The sequence below is a fragment of the Falco punctatus genome, assembly GCF_963210335.1.
Source record: "Falco punctatus genome assembly, chromosome: 3".
Taxonomy (NCBI): Eukaryota; Metazoa; Chordata; class Aves; order Falconiformes; family Falconidae; genus Falco; species Falco punctatus.
Window position 1 is genome coordinate 70,761,773 of NC_137582.1, and position 18,599 is coordinate 70,780,371.

The following is an 18,599-nucleotide window of genomic DNA, read 5'->3' on the forward strand; positions in this document are numbered from 1 at the left end:
TTGTCCCTGCCCCCATTTATTTAATGCAAGAATACATCATTTTAACATAAACTTTAGTTGTGCATGTGAAAAAGACTTTGCCTTTCATGTCAGTGACAGGGAGAGCAAAGAAGGGGAAAAGCTGTCAAGTGACTCTGTCAGTAAAGGATGAACTGCTTGCAGAGCTTGCTTCTGGATTGATGTTTTTCTTCTATTCAGTGCCTTCCTCCTTTGCCACCCATTGCTAAGGACAAATACAAAGAAACGTGTGAGAACAACTTAAAGCAAAGTTGCATTACAGAGAAACATACAGAATACTTGAGCATTCGTTACAAACTTCCTCAGGTCAGAGATCAAAGTTCTGTGTTACACATTGAAAGGCACTTTTTGAAATTAAGAACGTCAATCCTGTCACCAATTCTCTTCCAAACCCTGTAGGATCCTTGCTGATGCATTCAGGTATAGACTAGGCTTCCTCATACCTTGGTTTGTTTTATCTAGGTGTGGGTTGCATTGACTTGGGAGGGTGATGAGGAAAACTTGTGGTGTTCTCTGCTTTGAGCTGGTATTTGCAGGTAGATGCCTCTGCTTTTGACTCAAGAATTTCCTTTAAAGGAAAGAAAGCTAAGCTATTCTAAAAGACCACAAGAAGTGGAGCCATGATCCCTGTCTAATCAGTCTGAAAACTCCATTCTCATGTTTCACTGTTTCTTCCTACTTAATATGTTTTATGTGTTCAAACATAAAGCAGTTGGTTTGGTCCTGAATTTGAATTTAAAGAAAAAAATTAATGAACTGTCACTGGTGTGCTGATGAAAGCATAACCTAAACTTCCATTGGCCTTTTGTCTGTCAGTGTGTTTCAGATTTCTGTCTGCTATCCACTCATATCTTTGCAACTTTGTGGCGTAGTTATTTCTACAAATTACCTAGCTTTAGCTTCCCACCAAGTATAAAGCAACAAACAGGAGAAATGTTGCTTCAAGTACAATGCAGCCAATTCTCTTACTTACATCCCTTCATCTAGTAAATGTAATCTTGAGCTGAAATACTGCTGACTTCTCAGAAGTCATCTGTTAATCCCTCTTATCAGGAGGACTCTCACTTACAGACGGACTGAACAGTGGAAGTGGTACCACCCCTGGGAGTTCCACCGCCATGAGATCTGGCCTCCTGGGACATCATCTGGGAGGCCTGGGATCCACTGGAGATTCCACTGCTAGTAAAACCTGATGAATGGGTTGAGCCTCTGGCACCTAGAACAGTTACAAAGGAAATGTTACTGACTGGAAGGAACCTTAAGGGATAACTATAAACTACTGTGTTTTAAAGAAAATCAAGGCTAGCAAATGTATCAAAAGGCAAGGAGACTGCTGATTACTTTACTTGTTCCATCAGTATACCGCTCTTTAGGTGCCACCTTGGGGAAAGGACATATGCAGTGTTTCGTGGATGTTTCCAGAACATAAAGAAGATCTACGACTCTTGCACAGACTATTTTTGATAAATCTGGATCTCCAAAACAGTTTCAGTACAGTTAGTCTTTGCTGAAATCAGTTTTCTGATCAGCTGCCTGAGGACTGTGGTACAAACTCCTACAGGAACTAAGCATTGTTGCAGACCTCACCACTTACTGTTCCAGGTGACGGATATGTTCCTTTCACTTCACTTTGCCGTAGCATAAACCTACACACAATAGATACCTGTAAAATTCAAACACAGAAAGCTGTAGTAGCCAGTGGCTAACATATATGTATATCTCCATCCCTGTATAAATAAACCCCAAGCAAAGTATTCCATTGCAAACTCTTCTCCTGGGAGAGGACTAAAGCACTAGTGATGACAAATGTTAGTGATAATGCTTAAAGCATTCCTGGAGGATGCTCAAATATTTTGGTGATGAGCTTGTTATAACATCTTCTGTAAAGTGATACTGAACAATACTCATGCCCTGCTGCAGAATCAGATGCTCCTTCAAGTGTGTTTGTTCTGGGGGGAGGAAGGGTTACAGTCTGAATGAAAAGGTTAAGAAGATGTGTTTGAGGAACGAGAGATTTCAGTGAGCACCTGCGGAAATGAAATCAGGCCCTTTTAGCTCTCAATCAGGCAAAGAATGTGTGGCAAGCTCTCTTGCTACAGGGAGCCAAGGCTCACACCTGTCTTGGCAATGTTACAGAGCTAGCATTTTTCACATAGATAAAAACTCTTTTGGAGTATCTCCTGTAGGCATGGCTAAGGTTTCCTTGAGTTGTGCAGATACTTCTGCACCAAAATAGTTGTATTCATGAAAGCCCATAGTTGGCACAGGCATTGCAAGAATAAAACTAGGTATTGCTAAACATTTACTTTGCTTCTCTCTCTCCTAAAGTTTCTCAGCACTGGGAGGGATACAAGTCTTCAGTCTTTTCATTTAGAAACTGCAACTTACTGCTGTCTGTAGGGCATCACCACTGAAGGGTTTGCCAGTGGTTATGGGTATGCTGGGTACTGCTGTGCCACCCTTCTCTGTAACAGAAGGCAAGGCTCTGCTCCAATGTATGGTTAGACTAAGTAATTGACATCTTCTGTGTACCAGAATTTCTGCTGCTAATGCAGCATGGTGCCTGAGGGCAGCTCTTGCTGCTCTCTTGGTCCTCTTCCTCTCCTCACTCTCCCATATTCTGCCTCTCTGCTGTTAGCATCCCTTAAGTTCTTTGCTATTGAATATTCAATAACACCATATTCAGTAACCTAAAATCACTGATCAGATCACACAGAGTGAAAATTAAAAAGTGCCTCACAGGAGTCACATGCAGTATCTCTCTAAATGACCCTTATGTCACTTATTCCCTCATTGTCTAGAGAGCCTCACGCTACAAATAATATTGGCAGCAACGCACATTGTATCTTTAAAAACCCCTTACTTCCTCTCAATCAAAATTATCACATTTTTTACTATTAAAAGATGCCCTGAATCTGGACCCTGGCCAGCTCACTTGGCCAACCACCCGTTTTATGGCTGGCAGAGTCAGGGCCAGCTCCATCCTTTAGTAGACTCCTAGCTGCTTACTACAAAAGGAGTGGACCAGCAGCTGACCAGTATGGCAGAGATCCCCACCTATAACCAGTCTGCTGGTCAGCACACCCCTGACACGTGGGAGATGTGAGTGCAAGACTCCAAGGCAGAAAGGGTTTTGAAGCCTTTATCCAAGGTCAGCGAGCTAACTACTGTGCTGCTGGGTAAAACAGGATTACATGGGGCACTGACTTCTGTGGAGTTACGTCTGCTTAGAGGGTACCTGCTGAATCAGGTCACATGGACAAGACTGGTAGGGAGCACACCTTGTGCAGGAATCCCATGGAATCTGGGGTTAAACAACTGCCAAGCTGCTTACGGCTGTCAGGTCTGTGCATGCAACAGAAAAGCAAGCTGCAAGGTTAGTTCATGTGAACTAATTTTAGTACTTTGATACGTGCTGTCAAGGATGTGTAAATATTCCCTTCATGAATTCAGGTCTTGGACTGCAGCTAATTTCCCTCTGCTATAATGTTTGCATAAGGTTTTATGGGTTCTCCCTGTATGGATGTGCGTGAGTAAAGAGCAAGGGAAATCGGATAATTTATATGAAATGTAGGTACGCAGATCATGTTCTTGCATAAGTGTATCACTGCTTATTGCTACCATGACTTTCCATATTATTGATGATTCCTAGCAGAATGGAGAGAGAGCACAAACTTCAAATAAACATTGTCCAGAATCTCATGAATACCACATATGTATGTGTACATTCATGCATATGTACATACACAGAAAACACCCTTAATAGTATCCCACTCATAACATGCAGTTAAATAAAGAAATATTTTGTCTTCAGTGAAATACAGGAATATAGGAGAGAAGAGATTACTTGGTGAGCTTGTTTTCAAGGAAAAAAAAGTTGTTTGGCTCTATGTACTAAACCACAAAACCACATACACACAAAATTGCTCATACCCATTTCTTGGAGAGTAGCAGTAGGACCTCCAGAATGCACACCTCCCCCCGATGTTCTTGCTTCTTGGGACATCATCGATGAAGCAAGCGATCCTCGTGAGATCCCAGAGGAAGTGAAACCAGCATTCTGGACATTTTTGTCAGACATCTCTCTTTCTGATGGTGTGGAATCCAGTGAAGCACTGTGAGGCTCAGCCAACCTTTTTATACACTGACCAGCTAGCAACAAAGAAATGAAACTGCTATCGCAAACAGAAAGAAAAGAAACCAAAACTTAGCCTCTCCTAGGAAATGAAACTGGAATTTATGGACATGCCTTTTTGTTGCTGTTGTCAGGGTGAAATTTAGGCAAACCAGCTAATTTCCTCTTATGATACTAAAACAAATTAGTAGTGTAAGAATCATTCATTAGCAACTGATGTGGCTGAGAACTTTGCTTCTGCATTCTTTTGCATTGCACTCTATTGTATTGAATGTTACTCGTAGGAGATAGCCCCTTCTTTTACAAATTAATACAACTCTGAGTAAAGACAATAGACAAAAAGGCAATAAAGTGATGCTCATGTGGAAACTGCAACTTGAGTTGGTTATAGCACCCAGAATTCAGCTGTAGTACAGCTACCCCTCAAAAAAAAAAAAAAAAAAAAAGGTTTACAGAGAGCTAGAAATCAGAACTCAATTAAAAATGGATGTTTTAAATTAATTTCTTTATGGAAGGAACTGCTAGGGGACCTTGGATCATACAAGCAGATTGACACAGATGTTTTCTTCTTCCTCATGCAAATCCTGTTAAAGCAGGGCCTCCATCTTCAATGAACAGGCCTTTGCAAATGGCACACACTCCTTTATCACGGCTTTTCTTAGCCAGTAGTTTAAATAAGGCTGTTTAAAAATCCGTGGACCTCCTCCCTTAGGTACAGAGGGAAATCTGATCAGGTCACACTACCACAGGGATGGCTTTCAAAGTGGAAATATACAGAATAAAAATAGAGTATTTTCACAGTTGTATAGTACCTATAGCTTGTACATGGCGGGTTATAGAGCAAAGGATACAAAGTCTGTTCCTCTCTTAGATGTGTTATTTATCTGAGCAGTGTGATGTCTGCCCATGTACCCCTGAGCAGCACTGCTTTTTAAACTTTTTCTTGGTTCAGTTTTTCTTTAATTCAAATATGTTACTTTTGTTTAATTCCAATGTCTGTTATTTTTTTTTCTACTCTGCTTGCATCGGGGCTTCTGTAATTATGATGCATCTTTATCCCAATAATTTCTCAGGTCTCTCATTTACCATTTTGAATTACTACTTAATATTACAAAATATGTAATGTTGCAGCTTAAATACAAGTAAAATTTCATCTAAGAATAGGACATTTAGTGCTACAGGCCCTCTTCAAAGTGATGATAACCCCCCAAATGCCACTTTCTTTGTACATATTGCTACAGAACCTTCTTTTAAAACTGCTATGCTAAAAACTTTTGGTGCTTATTAATGTCATTTATTTAATATTCCAAACAGCCCATCAGGAAATGATGATAAAGTCTGGCAAAGTCACAGGGAATGAAGGCTTCACAAAGTTGCAGAGACTATATGTGATGACCTTTTACTCAATCCTAAAACATAATTCATAATGAATACACACAAAGTTGCTTAACTAACAATATTTAAAATTAGATAAAATAAAAGTTTTATTGCAAGCGAAGTACCTCAAGGCGATTCATGATTGGTAGAGACAGCGGCAGGGACAGGAGAAGTTGATAGTCTCACAAAAACAAGGTGAAAAAACTCAGAGTAATGAGGAGAGGGAAACCACCAAAGGCATTCAAGGAAAGCCTCTGTTTACAAGTGTGTCATGGGCCTGAGTCAGCAAGGGGGTGGCCCTAAAATCTGCTAAGTGGCTGCAGCGAGTTGCATGAGGAACATGTGAGCAGGCACAGATGACACTGCTAAAACCAGCTGAGTTCTGCCTACCCATACACTCTTGTTATTGTAAGTGGTGTGGCAAATGTAAGTTACGGGGAAGTTCTGACCTGGAATGGGTTTGCTTTTACCTCCTTTCAGCTTCTTATGAAAATCTGGGACAATCTCTTTTATGAAAATGAAAGAAAACAAGGTCAATCTCTTGTACTTGTGTCAGGGCTGAGTCTGCTATTAGGTCTTAACCACCCTGGCCAGCCTCCCGTGGGTCTTCAGTCCCTGCCTGAGCAATGCTCTAGGTGCACCGCCTGCAGCTCCACCACAGCCAGACCTCACGGACCCAGGCTGAGCTGCAGCCTGCCTTCATGGCTTGACCTTGGACCTGCCTGGTTAGCAAGGACAGACTGGCCCCGCAACCACTGGACTGTGACTGACCCTGGCTGCCATCACCAGACCTGAACCTGATTTGTTGACTCGTGTTTCTGGCTTGACCTTGGACTTGCCTCATCACTGCAAACTTGCCTGACGATTTGGACTCTTGGTTCAACTCGCCTGTCTCTGGGTCTGCTGTGCTCGCCTTGCTTGGGGCGGTGGGACAGTGCCTCACTGTACGCTGGGAACATGACGTTAGCGTCACAGCCTCCAGTTTAAAAAAACCCAGTGTCGCTGCTGAAGTGGGATTGGGAACAAGAACTCAGTGTCTGAGCCTGCAGCTTCCAGAGGTCCTCTCCCTCCACTTACTCATCCAGAAAGACATGTTTCTCTCACCTGCTGGCTTTGTGAGAGATGTTCTCCTAAATGGTCCCCTACCTTTTTTTGCTCTGTTTTACTGGTATTTATGGTTAAAAAGTGTAACTTCCAGGATGTTAGGCAAGTGTAGTAGATGTCCAGCTGAGTTTACAGGGAACTCCTGGCACAGGAGCTGTAAGGCAGTTGTAAGTCTTCGTGGAACATTTGCCAAAAATTCAAGCAGTGATAACTTAAGAGCCAAACTGATGCAACTTCTAGTTAAAGTATGGAAAGAAAGAAAATAACTCATTTGTATCACCAAGCCTGCCATTATAACAGTAAATTGGATCTGGGAGAGTATCTGAGTAATTCCCCTGTTCCAGAAGCTAGAAATCTGAAGAGAGGAGACGGGTGGTATGGGCTGACCTGAAAAGTACCCAGTGGCACTTCTAAGCCTCAGAGAACAGCCAGCCATGAATACCAAGAATACAACTGCCTTTATTTTCAGTGTCACAACAATTTCCATAGCCTTAGGTGCTGAAGCATTTATACATGTAGCTAATGAGTTTCAGGTTCAAATGAAACCCTTAAGTGTCAGAAGTCATGCACCGTCTAGACCGTGTGGTCTTTGAACAGGATTGGAAAACCAGAGACTTGATTGGAAGTACTCTGAAAATCTGAGCTGTGGTCATCCTTCCCTTCTTCAGTTTAAAAGAAGCAAGGAAAAGACAAGACAAGAAAAGAAAAGAAAAAAAGAAAAGAAAAAAGAAAAGAAAGGAAAGGAAAAGGAGAGGAAAGAAAAGGAAAGAAAAAAGAAAAGAGAAAAAGCATGCTAAGCTGGAAGCACCACACAAACCAACAGAACCAGATGTGCATGCAACTCTTCTATATTTTGCTCAGGAATGATCTTGCGCACTTGCATCTGTGGATATAAAATGCCGTGTCTCTTTGGTATGTTTTCTTTGAAGTCCTCACTCGTGTGCCACTTAAGAGGTGTTTTCCTCATAGTGAAGCCGGGCAGCTGATCACAGGCATTAAACTCTGCATAGCCTGCTTTTGGTAGTCACCTTTTTCATTCCAATAACATGTTCATTGAAGTCACTTTTTCATAAGCATTTTCCCATAAACCTCTGTTTCAAAAGAGATTATTCAAACAGCTTTTAAACAATTACTCTTTTGAAGGGTCTAATTGAAGGAAATAAACCTGTAGAGAATCTGACTGAACCAAAGATCTTCAGCATCCAAGATTATTTATCTGTCACCCTGTGACCTATTTCCTTCACACTACTTTTTAATTTTTGTAGCAATTATAGTGTATATGGATAATACCTATTAGCATATTTATGGTCATTGCTTCATATTTATTGTCTGCACAACTCATTAATCTTCATCTACTGTGTGAGGCTGACAGCTCAATCTATTTTGCAATCTCTGGGCAGCAGCCATATCCAAAAAGCTTTTGTTTCCCTGTAAATAAACTGTGTTAAGGACCAGAGGACAATGGTACATCATGCAGTGATTGACACAAGCCATGGCTGCTAATCAAAAGTAGATTTTATTACCAGCTGAGTCAAGTGCATTATGGGGCCATTGTTCTAGTGCTGTCAGGGCAAGAGCATACGTAGTCAGTCACCTTCTCAAGATGGGTTGATTGTTCTCCAAGATTAGACAGAGTTGCCTTATTATCCATCCCAGACAACAAGGCATCTCACCCAAACAGACGCCTTTACAGAAACTGCCTGTACATTGAATTGATTTGAATTGCTAATGCATAATCTGTCCAGCACAGATGTGCAATGAATATTTGGATGTTGTTTTGCATGTCAGTTGAGAAGGCTGAATGATGAGGTGATGATCGTTCAGTGATGGGTACTGGACATTTGCCAACAATTGAGTTTGAGCACTTTCCCTGACAGTAATCAGATCAGCTTCCAAAACGTCTTTTCTTCAATTCACTGACAATTTACGTTAGAAGATAATGCAACTCTCTCACAGTTAACACAGTTGGCAGCAATTTGCATTTTTTTCATATAATTAAATTTTTCATTTCACCCAAGAAGAAATACATACAAGCCGCATATAACTGATATACATATTCCAAGGTATTTCCAAAGTGGCTCCACTTGAATGAGAGGCCATCTACACAAGTCAAAAACATTGAAACTCTCCATAACACAGGTAGAACAAGTTTTATTAGTTATAGAACTATAAAACAGAATTTGCTGTGAAAAATTAGGAGTCTTGTTATCGAGTTGTATTAGGTAAACTCTCCAAAAAAAACTAATTAACATAACAGGCATTTAACTTGTGACCATGGTCATGCTTAGAGTAGGTCAGCAAACACAAATGTTCTGATTTAAAGATTTTCAGTCTCTGTCAGGATTGACATAGTATAAAACAGGAATAGAAATGAACCTCACAAGACTGATACTGTGACATCAAGGGACTGATATGAGCTCACACAATGACATCACCTCATTCATGTGAATGTGAATGTGAATAAGGTCTTTATCTAGTCATAATCATAGAATCATACAAAAATTTAGATTGGAAGGAAGCTCTGGAGGTCATCCAGTCCAGCCAGGCACTTAGCCTGTTACTTGCTTAGAGACGCACTTGGTTGAGTTCTATCCATCTCCGTGGATATCCATCTCTGGGCAACTTCCTCCAATATTTGACCATCCTTATAGTGATTCTTTTCCCCCGTGTATTTAGTCAGAATTCTACAGCTTATGTCTGTTGCCTGTTGTCCTTTCTCTGTGCACCCCTGAGGAGATTCTCCATCTTCTTTAGATCCCTCATTATTTCAGATCTAAAAAGCACAGTTAAAACCCTATCTTTAGGACTTAAGTAGCTGAAGAGCTACTGATAGCTTAGGAAATCAGGGGTCCATGGGGACATTCCTGATACCTAAAAAAATTTACCTTCTAACTTTATTTACATGCCTACGGTATTGCTAATCACATAGCAAAACACTTGCCCTCAGAAACAGATAATAAAGCTTCTCAAGAACTTCTAGAGCTCATTTGGATGAATACAGCATTGTTAACTGTCTTTCTAAGGTAAAGATGAGTACTCATGAGTGTGTGGTAGAGAGCAGAGTCACTTCCTTTAACTTGCTGGTCTTCCTACTCCTGACATTTACTATAGCTAGGAAGAGCAGGAAGTGATTGAGCCACAAGTTTTACAACCAAGGTGAGAAAGGGGTTTACAGGTAAATCTGATTTTTCCATATGTGAGCCTTGTTCAGGGTTAGGCTAAGTGGGCATCATTTGGATTTTTATTATAATTTTCATGTGTCAAAAGCAAGACATTATTATCCCTGCATTAGAAATTAAACAAGTCATAAAGTTGCACTGGTGGCTTTTGGGGGGAAGAGAATTGCAGTCTTGGATGTTTTAATTTCGTGTGCAATTAAAGAGAGAACTATAGGCATATGCAACATCTGTACACACTGCATACTTCTGCTATCAGCTAAAATTCCATGGATTTTCCAGCTAGAAATCTAGAAGCATAACCTTTAAATAAGTATCCTGAGAAGACTAAGTTTAGACCTTCAATGGAACTAGATGTCACGATCTTACCATATATCCACTTCACACATCTGAATTCCAACCTCTGCTCCTCATAACTCCCCTTGGCTGGATTCTAACCCACACTGGCACCTCTGCTTTTGACCTTATTACATTGGTGAGTGTAGTCAGTCTTGATGTTGTGGTATATGCCAGGACTTTGCTCCATAATGCAAACAGATCAGATGAGGCACTGCTCAAAACAGACTGCAAAAGAAGGAACAGTCTTCTGCTCAATTAAAAAAAATGCTCTAGCTCAGAGGATTAACCCAGATCAGGACTCAGCCCTTTGAGAGTAGCACCATAGGAACTAGGAGTAGAAGCATCACTCAGCCATGGAGTCATGTTCCCATTTGTCCTCTGTCTCCGAAGAAGTCTTCGTTATTTCATTGGGCTTTCCACTGATCCTTTCATTTCTATCACATGCTTTTGAGACACCAAAATGGAAGCCTGGGCATCATTCTCAAGGTTGTTAGTTTCTGCTGCAAGGAGAGTGATACTTGAAATATGTCATGGAATAGCTGGTGCTTAATGTTCTTAGTGAAGTGATGTTTTATCCCAAAGACATTTAACAAAAGCCATTATTCCTGCACTGAAGGATCCTTTCCTTAGGGCTAGAAGTCTTATTTTCCAAAGCATGGAAAGTTACTTCAGCTGACAAATAAATGTCAGCAGTGTGGTCTTTTATTCTTCGAGCCTGAACATGGAGGTAAAGATAAAGACTAATTGTTCCCTTATATATTATTCTGTAAAAGAAACACATAGATAAGTGGTAGAACTGTCTCATCTGCTGAATAAAAGTTCCATTTGATCTTAAGGTTGCGGTGTTCCCATGTATGGTTATATTGACAAAACCTCAGACTATGGGAATATAGACTACTCTAGACTGTAGTAAGGAAAAGAGTATTAATCAGTTCATGCAGTCTTCAAGAGGTATAGACATAAAGGAAAATGGAACCTAGGAAGCAGATTCATGAAGGCAATAGACCAAGTATATAAGCCACTAATTGGTTGTACCTCTCCCTTAAGAGAATGTAAGATGCTTTTTTTTTTCCCCTGGAAGAAATGAGGTGGAAACAAAAATAAAATATGAAGAAATGGAATTAATGGTCACAGTGCTATTTTTAACAACACTGAGCTCCCACTGCTATTCAAATGTAATCACAATTGCTGGCTTAATAAAGCCTTTTCAAAATACACCATCTACAAACATTAAGTAAGTATATATAAGCATAGGAACCTTTTCTAGTTCATGGGTGCCCCATGGATAAGCCCATGGCACAGTATGTGCTCCAGGGTAAGTGCTGAGCAGTTCAGAATGGCTCAGGTTCCTCAGGGCTGCTGCTCCCTCAGCCAGGAAACCTGATCCAGCAGATGCTCCTGTGGCAGGGCTGCTGGATCTGGTTCCACAGAGAAGCAGCTGGCAGAAAAGCAGGCTGTGATGCTTTAGCCTACCATCTATAGCACGAGACAGAGGACATGAATTCAGTAGTGGCCTCTGCTATGTGGGTTGTCAGCTGTCTTCCTCATGAAAAGCAAGAAGGGAGACCCTTACTGCAGCTTCTGCATGCAAGGGGTGCACAATAATCGTGTGTGTCTGTTGTCAACGCTGCAGGGTCCAAGGAACTGAAACTAAGTCCTGTTTTCAGAAATGAAAGGGCAAGTCTTACCAGAAGATGAAAGAGAGCTTAAAACATATGGACCACTCCTTGCCTGTAGATTGAAGATAGTATTATTCTCCTCTTGCCAGATTTCTGAGGCCACATACATTATACCACTCAGGCATTATGGTAATAAGCATAATGTAAACATCTAATGTAGATAAAGAGGTTTCAAATGCTAATACAAGTGAGTACTTATGAAAGCATAAGTGCTGGAAGTGTTTTTACAGGTGCTTTGTAACGCAATTAATGACAAAGTGGCCAATCTGTTACATGAACAAGGGGTCTGAAGACCAGATGGCCTGATTTACTTCTCAGCTCCAGCTGCAAGATATGTGGATAGGTTTCAGGCCATGCTTACAAAGGACCAAGAGGTTTCCTTGGAAGAGCACTAAGAGTGGCTGGTTCTTTTAGACGCTTCTAGGCCCTAACAGCCTGTTTCAATGAGGAAAAACCTCTTATTTTATCTTTCTTGCTAAGTTTTTGCATCTGAAGGATGTTTGGATTTGGCATTAGACTTTTCTGTTTTGAGAATGCAGGCTATGTGTTTATATGACTTACACTGTTATGCTGGAGACCGAGTGCCATCAGATTGAAGCTGGTGAGTCTGCTTACTGTTGTTACAAATAAATGTAATACAGCATCTGAGATATTGTAAAGGGTAGACAATTATAGCAGCATGAGTAAGGATGAAGTACAGTGAGAAAAGCATACAGTGAAAGCCCTCCCTGGAAAGATGATGGAGCATGTCCTCTTGGCATCCATACCTAAGCACGTGAAGCGTGAGAAAGCAATCAGCAATACTCAACACAGATGTGCCAAGGGCATATTGTCTGTGGCCAGCCTGACTGCCATCTGTGTCAAAATGCCTGCTATCCCAAGTGCTGTTCAAGCTTTTGTAACAGAAAGAAAATAAAATTTCATAACAGAAAGGAAATACAATTTCTCAAAAAAAGCTGTTTGTGAAGAAGTTTGCAGCTGTAAACAAAAGAAACGACTGCCTCATCTCTACAGTATTGAGAGAAATGTGTCTGACCATGAAGGCTGGACATGGATAGATGCCTTGAAGCAATAGCACCTTCAGCAATTAGGTAACTTTCCTTATAACAGAAGACCCTGTAAGCTTCTGACCATCACCCCTTTATGACAACATAATGCAAGCCTTATGAAAAGGTTCATCAAGCAGATCTGAATCTTTGTGCCTAGTTCTTAAATGGGAAAGAGTTTCCCCTTTTATAATGCAAAAGCTGCTGGGCAAGACACAGTGGAAGACTTAAATTAAATGTCAAATCATGAGGTACTAACAATAAATAATGGAGAGATTTCTGTTGCCTTTGGTGGCTGCAGATAAGCCGCTAGATAAACTATTTACTGCAGGTAGGTTGAGCGGTCTTAGATGGATCATTCTGTCCTAGATGGATTATCTATATGTTTCGTTACTTGGATGAGTGAGCAGGCTGGTGTGAGACTCTGCTGCCCATATCTCAGGGCCCTTGTGGTTCCAGGCGCTATCTGTACTGTACAGTAGCTGTGAACTACCAAAGCTTCAAAAGCAAATCCTCCCTCCCCAATTCTACTTATGCAACATAGACCCACCCGGCGTACTAGCCTTCCCCACTCGCCTGCATCACATGCAAGCTGTGGTAGTAGCAACACGCTCTGCAGATGGATGTGCTCTTTGCAGGATGTCTAGTAGAAAGGGATCCTGATCCATGATCCTGCAAGGCAAACGGAGAGGGGATATGAGATCACTCTAGAGACAGTGATGTGATCTATTCACAGTGCCCATGGTCATCGTGCAGGAACTAACTGCTCTTCTGTCCCTTGGGGGACACTGACACGATATTTGGCTACCGATTCTGCATCACGGCACTGAGGCTGCCTGACCCCCTGAGATGTGTAGCCACAGTCAGGGGTGTTCAGGGGTCTCAGTGAGGCCCTGAACTCCTGTCTGGCAGAACCTAGATTTATCTTCAGTTTCTTGACTGCGAGGACAAGCTAAATGCCAACAAGCCTTACCACATCCTTACATATGCAATCTGTTGTGCTCTCTGTAGTTTCTGCTAAGCCTTGGGGAGAGTCACCAGATACAAAGATAACATGACTATAATTTTTCAGGGTGCTGCACATGTACAGATTCCACCAGTGTGTGAAAAAGTGTTGATCTGGGTTTATAAAGCTGTGAATTCCTTTATCAGATCTCTCAAATGCTTTCCCTCCTTTGCCACTATGTCTTATTGATTCAGAACTCATTTACTTCAGCCTTATGATATTCCTTCTTTCTTCCACCATCCCTCCTCCCCTCCAGAAGTCCCCAGACACGTGTGAGGAAGTCATAGGCTGGAGAACTCTTTTTTTTTTTTTTTTTTTTTTTTTTTCCCCCCACACGCCAGTCAGGCCTGCTCTGTAGAACACTTTGTCAATCCTACAAGCAGATTTTTCCCCTTGGGAAGATACATACTGTGTGTTGCAGGGAGGCTCCCTTTGCACTGTCCCTGCTCACTGCATACGCACACCTTTCTGCACTGCGGGCCTTGGCTTGACTCCAAAAGGGAATGCTTGCTGGAGTAGCTGGAGAGTGAAGAGGAATTACCAGGAAAAAGGACTGCAGCACAAACAATGGAAGCAGAAGGGGACAATCATCTTTGTTTTGCTGTATAAGGGACCTAGTACTTAACGGCCCCGTGATCTTAGCATCCACTCTAAAGGTGCACTGTGAATTTTGAGAGTAGCAGTGAACTGTCCACTCTGTTGAGCAGTCGATGTAGTACAGATTCAGAAGAGCAATAGTATGTTACTCTACCATGGTGAATGGGGGTTATTCCCCCTACCCCCAAGCCTGGAACTAGCAGCAGAGGCTGCTGTGGGTATGGCTCACCCGTATGTAACAGTCCCAAGGGGTCATACATCTGGAAGGAAGCAAGTGAGATTGTTCCAGGAGGAAATCCATGCAGGAGCAAAGGGTGGTTCATTAGCAAAAGAGTTCCTGAACTTACTGTCCAGTTTGGCATTTGTGCACATCTCCTGAGCCTGCTCTGACAGAGCAAATGGACAGGCTCACCCCATCTCATTCTATTGTCCTGAGATGCTCCACTCCTTGGTAAGGCTGGAGCCTCCTGAGGAAGGCTATGCCTGGTTTGGGGTAGCTGTCAGCGCATGATTAGACACATGGAGAAACCTTTCTTGAGAAAGGTTGGCCAAGTAGAAGACAACTTTAACCTTCACTTGAGGAGCAGGGCATGGACAGAGGAAAAGCCACAACTTGGACACTTGCATTGACACTGTTACTTCCTGAGAAATAACAACTGCAGTCCTCCCAGGTCATGGTGGTTCTCCTTTCTGAGACTGCCTCCCCAGCTCCCTCAGCCACACTAAGTTTGCAAACCCAGTGCCTGTCAAGGGGATGAGAGCTGTCAGGAGACACTACCCATGGCCACCTTGCAGGCACAGAGCGCGGCTACAGAGAAGCCACACTGTGGTGTGGTTTGTTTCTGTGCAGCAGCATCAGGTAGAGACACCATTCCTGAAAAATATAGGCTGTAGGACCTGGTTAGTTGTAAGAGGTCACAATATCCCTCAGTGTACTCTTATTATGTGACTGCAAGGGGGGAGAAGCTGCTGGAAGTATCCCTGTTTACACCTGGAAAACCATGATCTAGTGATATCTAAATCTGTCTTTCTTACCAGTATCTGTCCTTTCTGCACAGGTCCTCCCTTGCTGGTCTGTGCCATTAAGACACTGGTGTGTGCTGAAAGCCTTGGAAAAATGGAAAGAGAGATGTTCTGGCCTGTGAATAATATAATTCCTTGGCCTCCTGGTCAACACAAGGGGCTGCCTCTTGGGCTCAAAAACCTGCACAGAAACCCCAGTCCTGATGGCAGAGCACTGAGTAACTCTTTATTCCCCACAGTAGAGTGCTATTTAGAAAGGTGTTCCAATGAGGGAAAAGCATGAAAAGTTCACTTCAAATATCAGCAACTATTCTAAGTGAAAGCATGAATTGGACATGCTTATAGAGTGCCAATGAAGCTGCTGAGAGGAGTCAGTGCCATAGGAAAAAGCAAGATAAATGTGTAATATTTGCTGGCTTTTCTTCAGTACAGAGGGATAGGACTTGAATTCTTACTTGTTCGGCAAGATTTTGACGCTTGTCAGTTCCTGCCATGGTTATGTCACAACTCATGTGAAAGTGAGTTTCATCAGCTTAAATGAAATGTTGTCTGAAAGTCTATGGATAACTTTCTGGCTGTAGGCCCACCTCCACCCATTTCTCCTGCTCTTTCCCTCTGTAGGGGCTGGAATATTCTTTGCAGTTAGCAAAGGGAGTCTGTTACTGGGGGAATGCAAACAACATTGCAAAGGGGAAAAACTATTTTCATGCTTCCTGTCCCTGTCCACCAAGCTGTCCACCAAGACCAACAGCAAGCATAGTATAATGGACAATTTGAATATTTGGAGGAGATGAGAGTTTCAAATCTGAACTTAGTTACTTTGTTCAGCTTGCAAAGGCCTGGAGTGAGCATGGCGTGGCCTGTCATTTTGCAAGCACCTTAGGAATCGGTTGCTTGACCTTTTGTGTACTAATTCTTAACAGCACAGTTCTAGGGTGAACTTTGAGCCTAGAATCACTGATGGTAGAGGAAACGTGTAGAGTCCCATGAAAAGGAAGCACTTGTCTTGAAACCTACTGTGGAGTCTTATCAAACTCAGTTCCTGCCTGAGTTCCAGTTGTTTAATGATCTCAAAGTTTTTTTAACTCACTGAAACTACAGCCTTTGTTATGTGCTTTAATCAAATTTCTATAGCCATTGTAAATGACCTTGCTTTTTGACTGGTGAAGGAATCTGATATAAAAGGATTCTAAACAAGGAAGGTAAAAGCTAGACGAATCCTGCAGATGAGAGAGAGGAGATTTGAATCATGTTGTAAAAGGAGACGATCTTCCTGCGTGTTTATCATCTACTTATTATCAAAATGAGTTTCTATCGAAGCAGCTGCAGTACTGCAGTCACTGTGTACTAGAACCTGAGCACCAGGGGTCTTTTTTTTGACATTCATACCATGGTAATTTGAAGAAGTCTCACAGATCCCAGTGTGTTGTAGATTTAATCTTTCTTTCACTCTTCTATATGGCTTTCACATGCTTGTAAGAGAATAGCATCTCAGTGCTACAGACAATTACACAAAGCATTAATCACAATAGGCAGCAACTTCTGCTCCTTTCTTTTTGCACAGGGTGACCATGCAGGCCATTCTAGAATGAAACTGTTTAAGATGAGGAGAACAGCTTCCTGAGTATTTTGTAATAAGAAGGTGCCTTTTTTATCATAATAATAGAGATAAAGAGATGGAAGAAATGAAACCTGATAAAAGCAAACAGTAAGTATATTGCAGGGGGGGAGGGGGGAGAGGAGAAACCGAGAGAGAACAGACACGAGGTATTGATGCCAATATAACCACTACTTACCACAGTGTGACTCTAGACTTGAGGTGTGGCTGCTCACAGCGTAACACAGCTTGGGTTTAGTGTGTTCCTTCCTCTCTTCTGAACCACTCTTCAGCAAGCACAAAGCACTTACAATGTTATTCGCACATGAAAAGGATTTCATGGTTGGCAACTTGAAGTTACGTTATATCGGGTTCTAGATGAAGATACAAAGGCTATTACTGTATCCAGCTGAGTTAATAAGATCTTCTATTAAATATTTTCTTAAATCAGAATATATCTATCTACTTGGAATTCAGGTGAAGAGGCTGTGTCTTCCTCCCGTTTGTTAAAATAAATCAAATATATGTACACATGTGTATACAATTTCTGATTCCTATTACCGTGAAGAAAATTATGTGTAATTTCTCATATAGCTATACTCACTGTTGTTACTGCAAGTTAGTTCTTTAAGAAATTAATGTGGCTGGGTCAAGGAGGAAGCCATCTACTCTGGAGAAAAGCACATTTCTTGCTGAAAATCCTGCCTTTGTTATGATTGCCTGTGGAAGTCTGGGTTTCTCCTGAGGTTCAGTTTGAAGAAGATCCTGGCACAGCGTATTTTATTTCAGGCCTTTGCATATCTTTATAACAATTTTTATTAGGCATTTATTTTAATGCTTTTTGTGACTGCTTTGTGCCCAGTGGATCTTCTTCAAAATGGATCATTCTTCTTTGAAATTTGCTGCTTCTCTGTGTACAGTCGTCTCAGGATTCACTTTCTCTTGACCTTTTATAAGGATTGGCAGAAGAATGAATCATTTCTTGGTAACTGCAAGACCTGGAGCATATGAAAGAGTGTCCTTTGCCCAACTACAGAATTTTTATTTTAAGTCACTTTTGGGGACAATATTCATGCTTGGAATAACATAAAAATCAAGGGATCTTCTACAAATGTAGGCACCAGATTCTTTGAACCTTGAAGGAAGGAATGTTAATGCTTATTCATTCCTGTGATATTGATCCTGTGCTCTAATCCTTCTCACTGAAGTCTATTAATTTTTTTAAAATCTCCCTCTGCATTCCTTGTTGCCATGCTTTGTTTGAGATGAGCACCCTTGGTACTTTTTCAGATCACATGTTAGAGAACCTGTTCACCTGCATTGAGTCAGAGTTTGTTTTGCTTAATTTTAGTTAAATGGGTACATAATCAAAATCTCTTGCTCTTGTCAAATATAGAAGCTTGTTAGAGCTGCAGGCTTAGACTACTATGTTAGATTACTGGCAAGTGCCCTTACTCACTGCAGAGAACATTTTAAATTTAATTCTAATTGGTATCTGTTTC

At 41.5% G+C, this 18,599-nt stretch overlaps 1 long non-coding RNA gene across 1 annotated transcript; it reads right to left on the reverse strand.

Annotated features, from left to right (window-relative positions):
• Window positions 1-1,119: 1,119 nt before the first annotated feature.
• Window positions 1,120-4,064, reverse strand: LOC308060173. The gene is made up of 3 exons (XR_013926630.1): window positions 3,952-4,064; window positions 1,613-1,681; window positions 1,120-1,234 (listed from the first exon to the last, which is right to left on the reverse strand). It is a non-coding gene; the product is annotated as an uncharacterized lncRNA (long non-coding RNA).
• Between the last annotated feature and the right edge of the window lie 14,535 nt (window positions 4,065-18,599).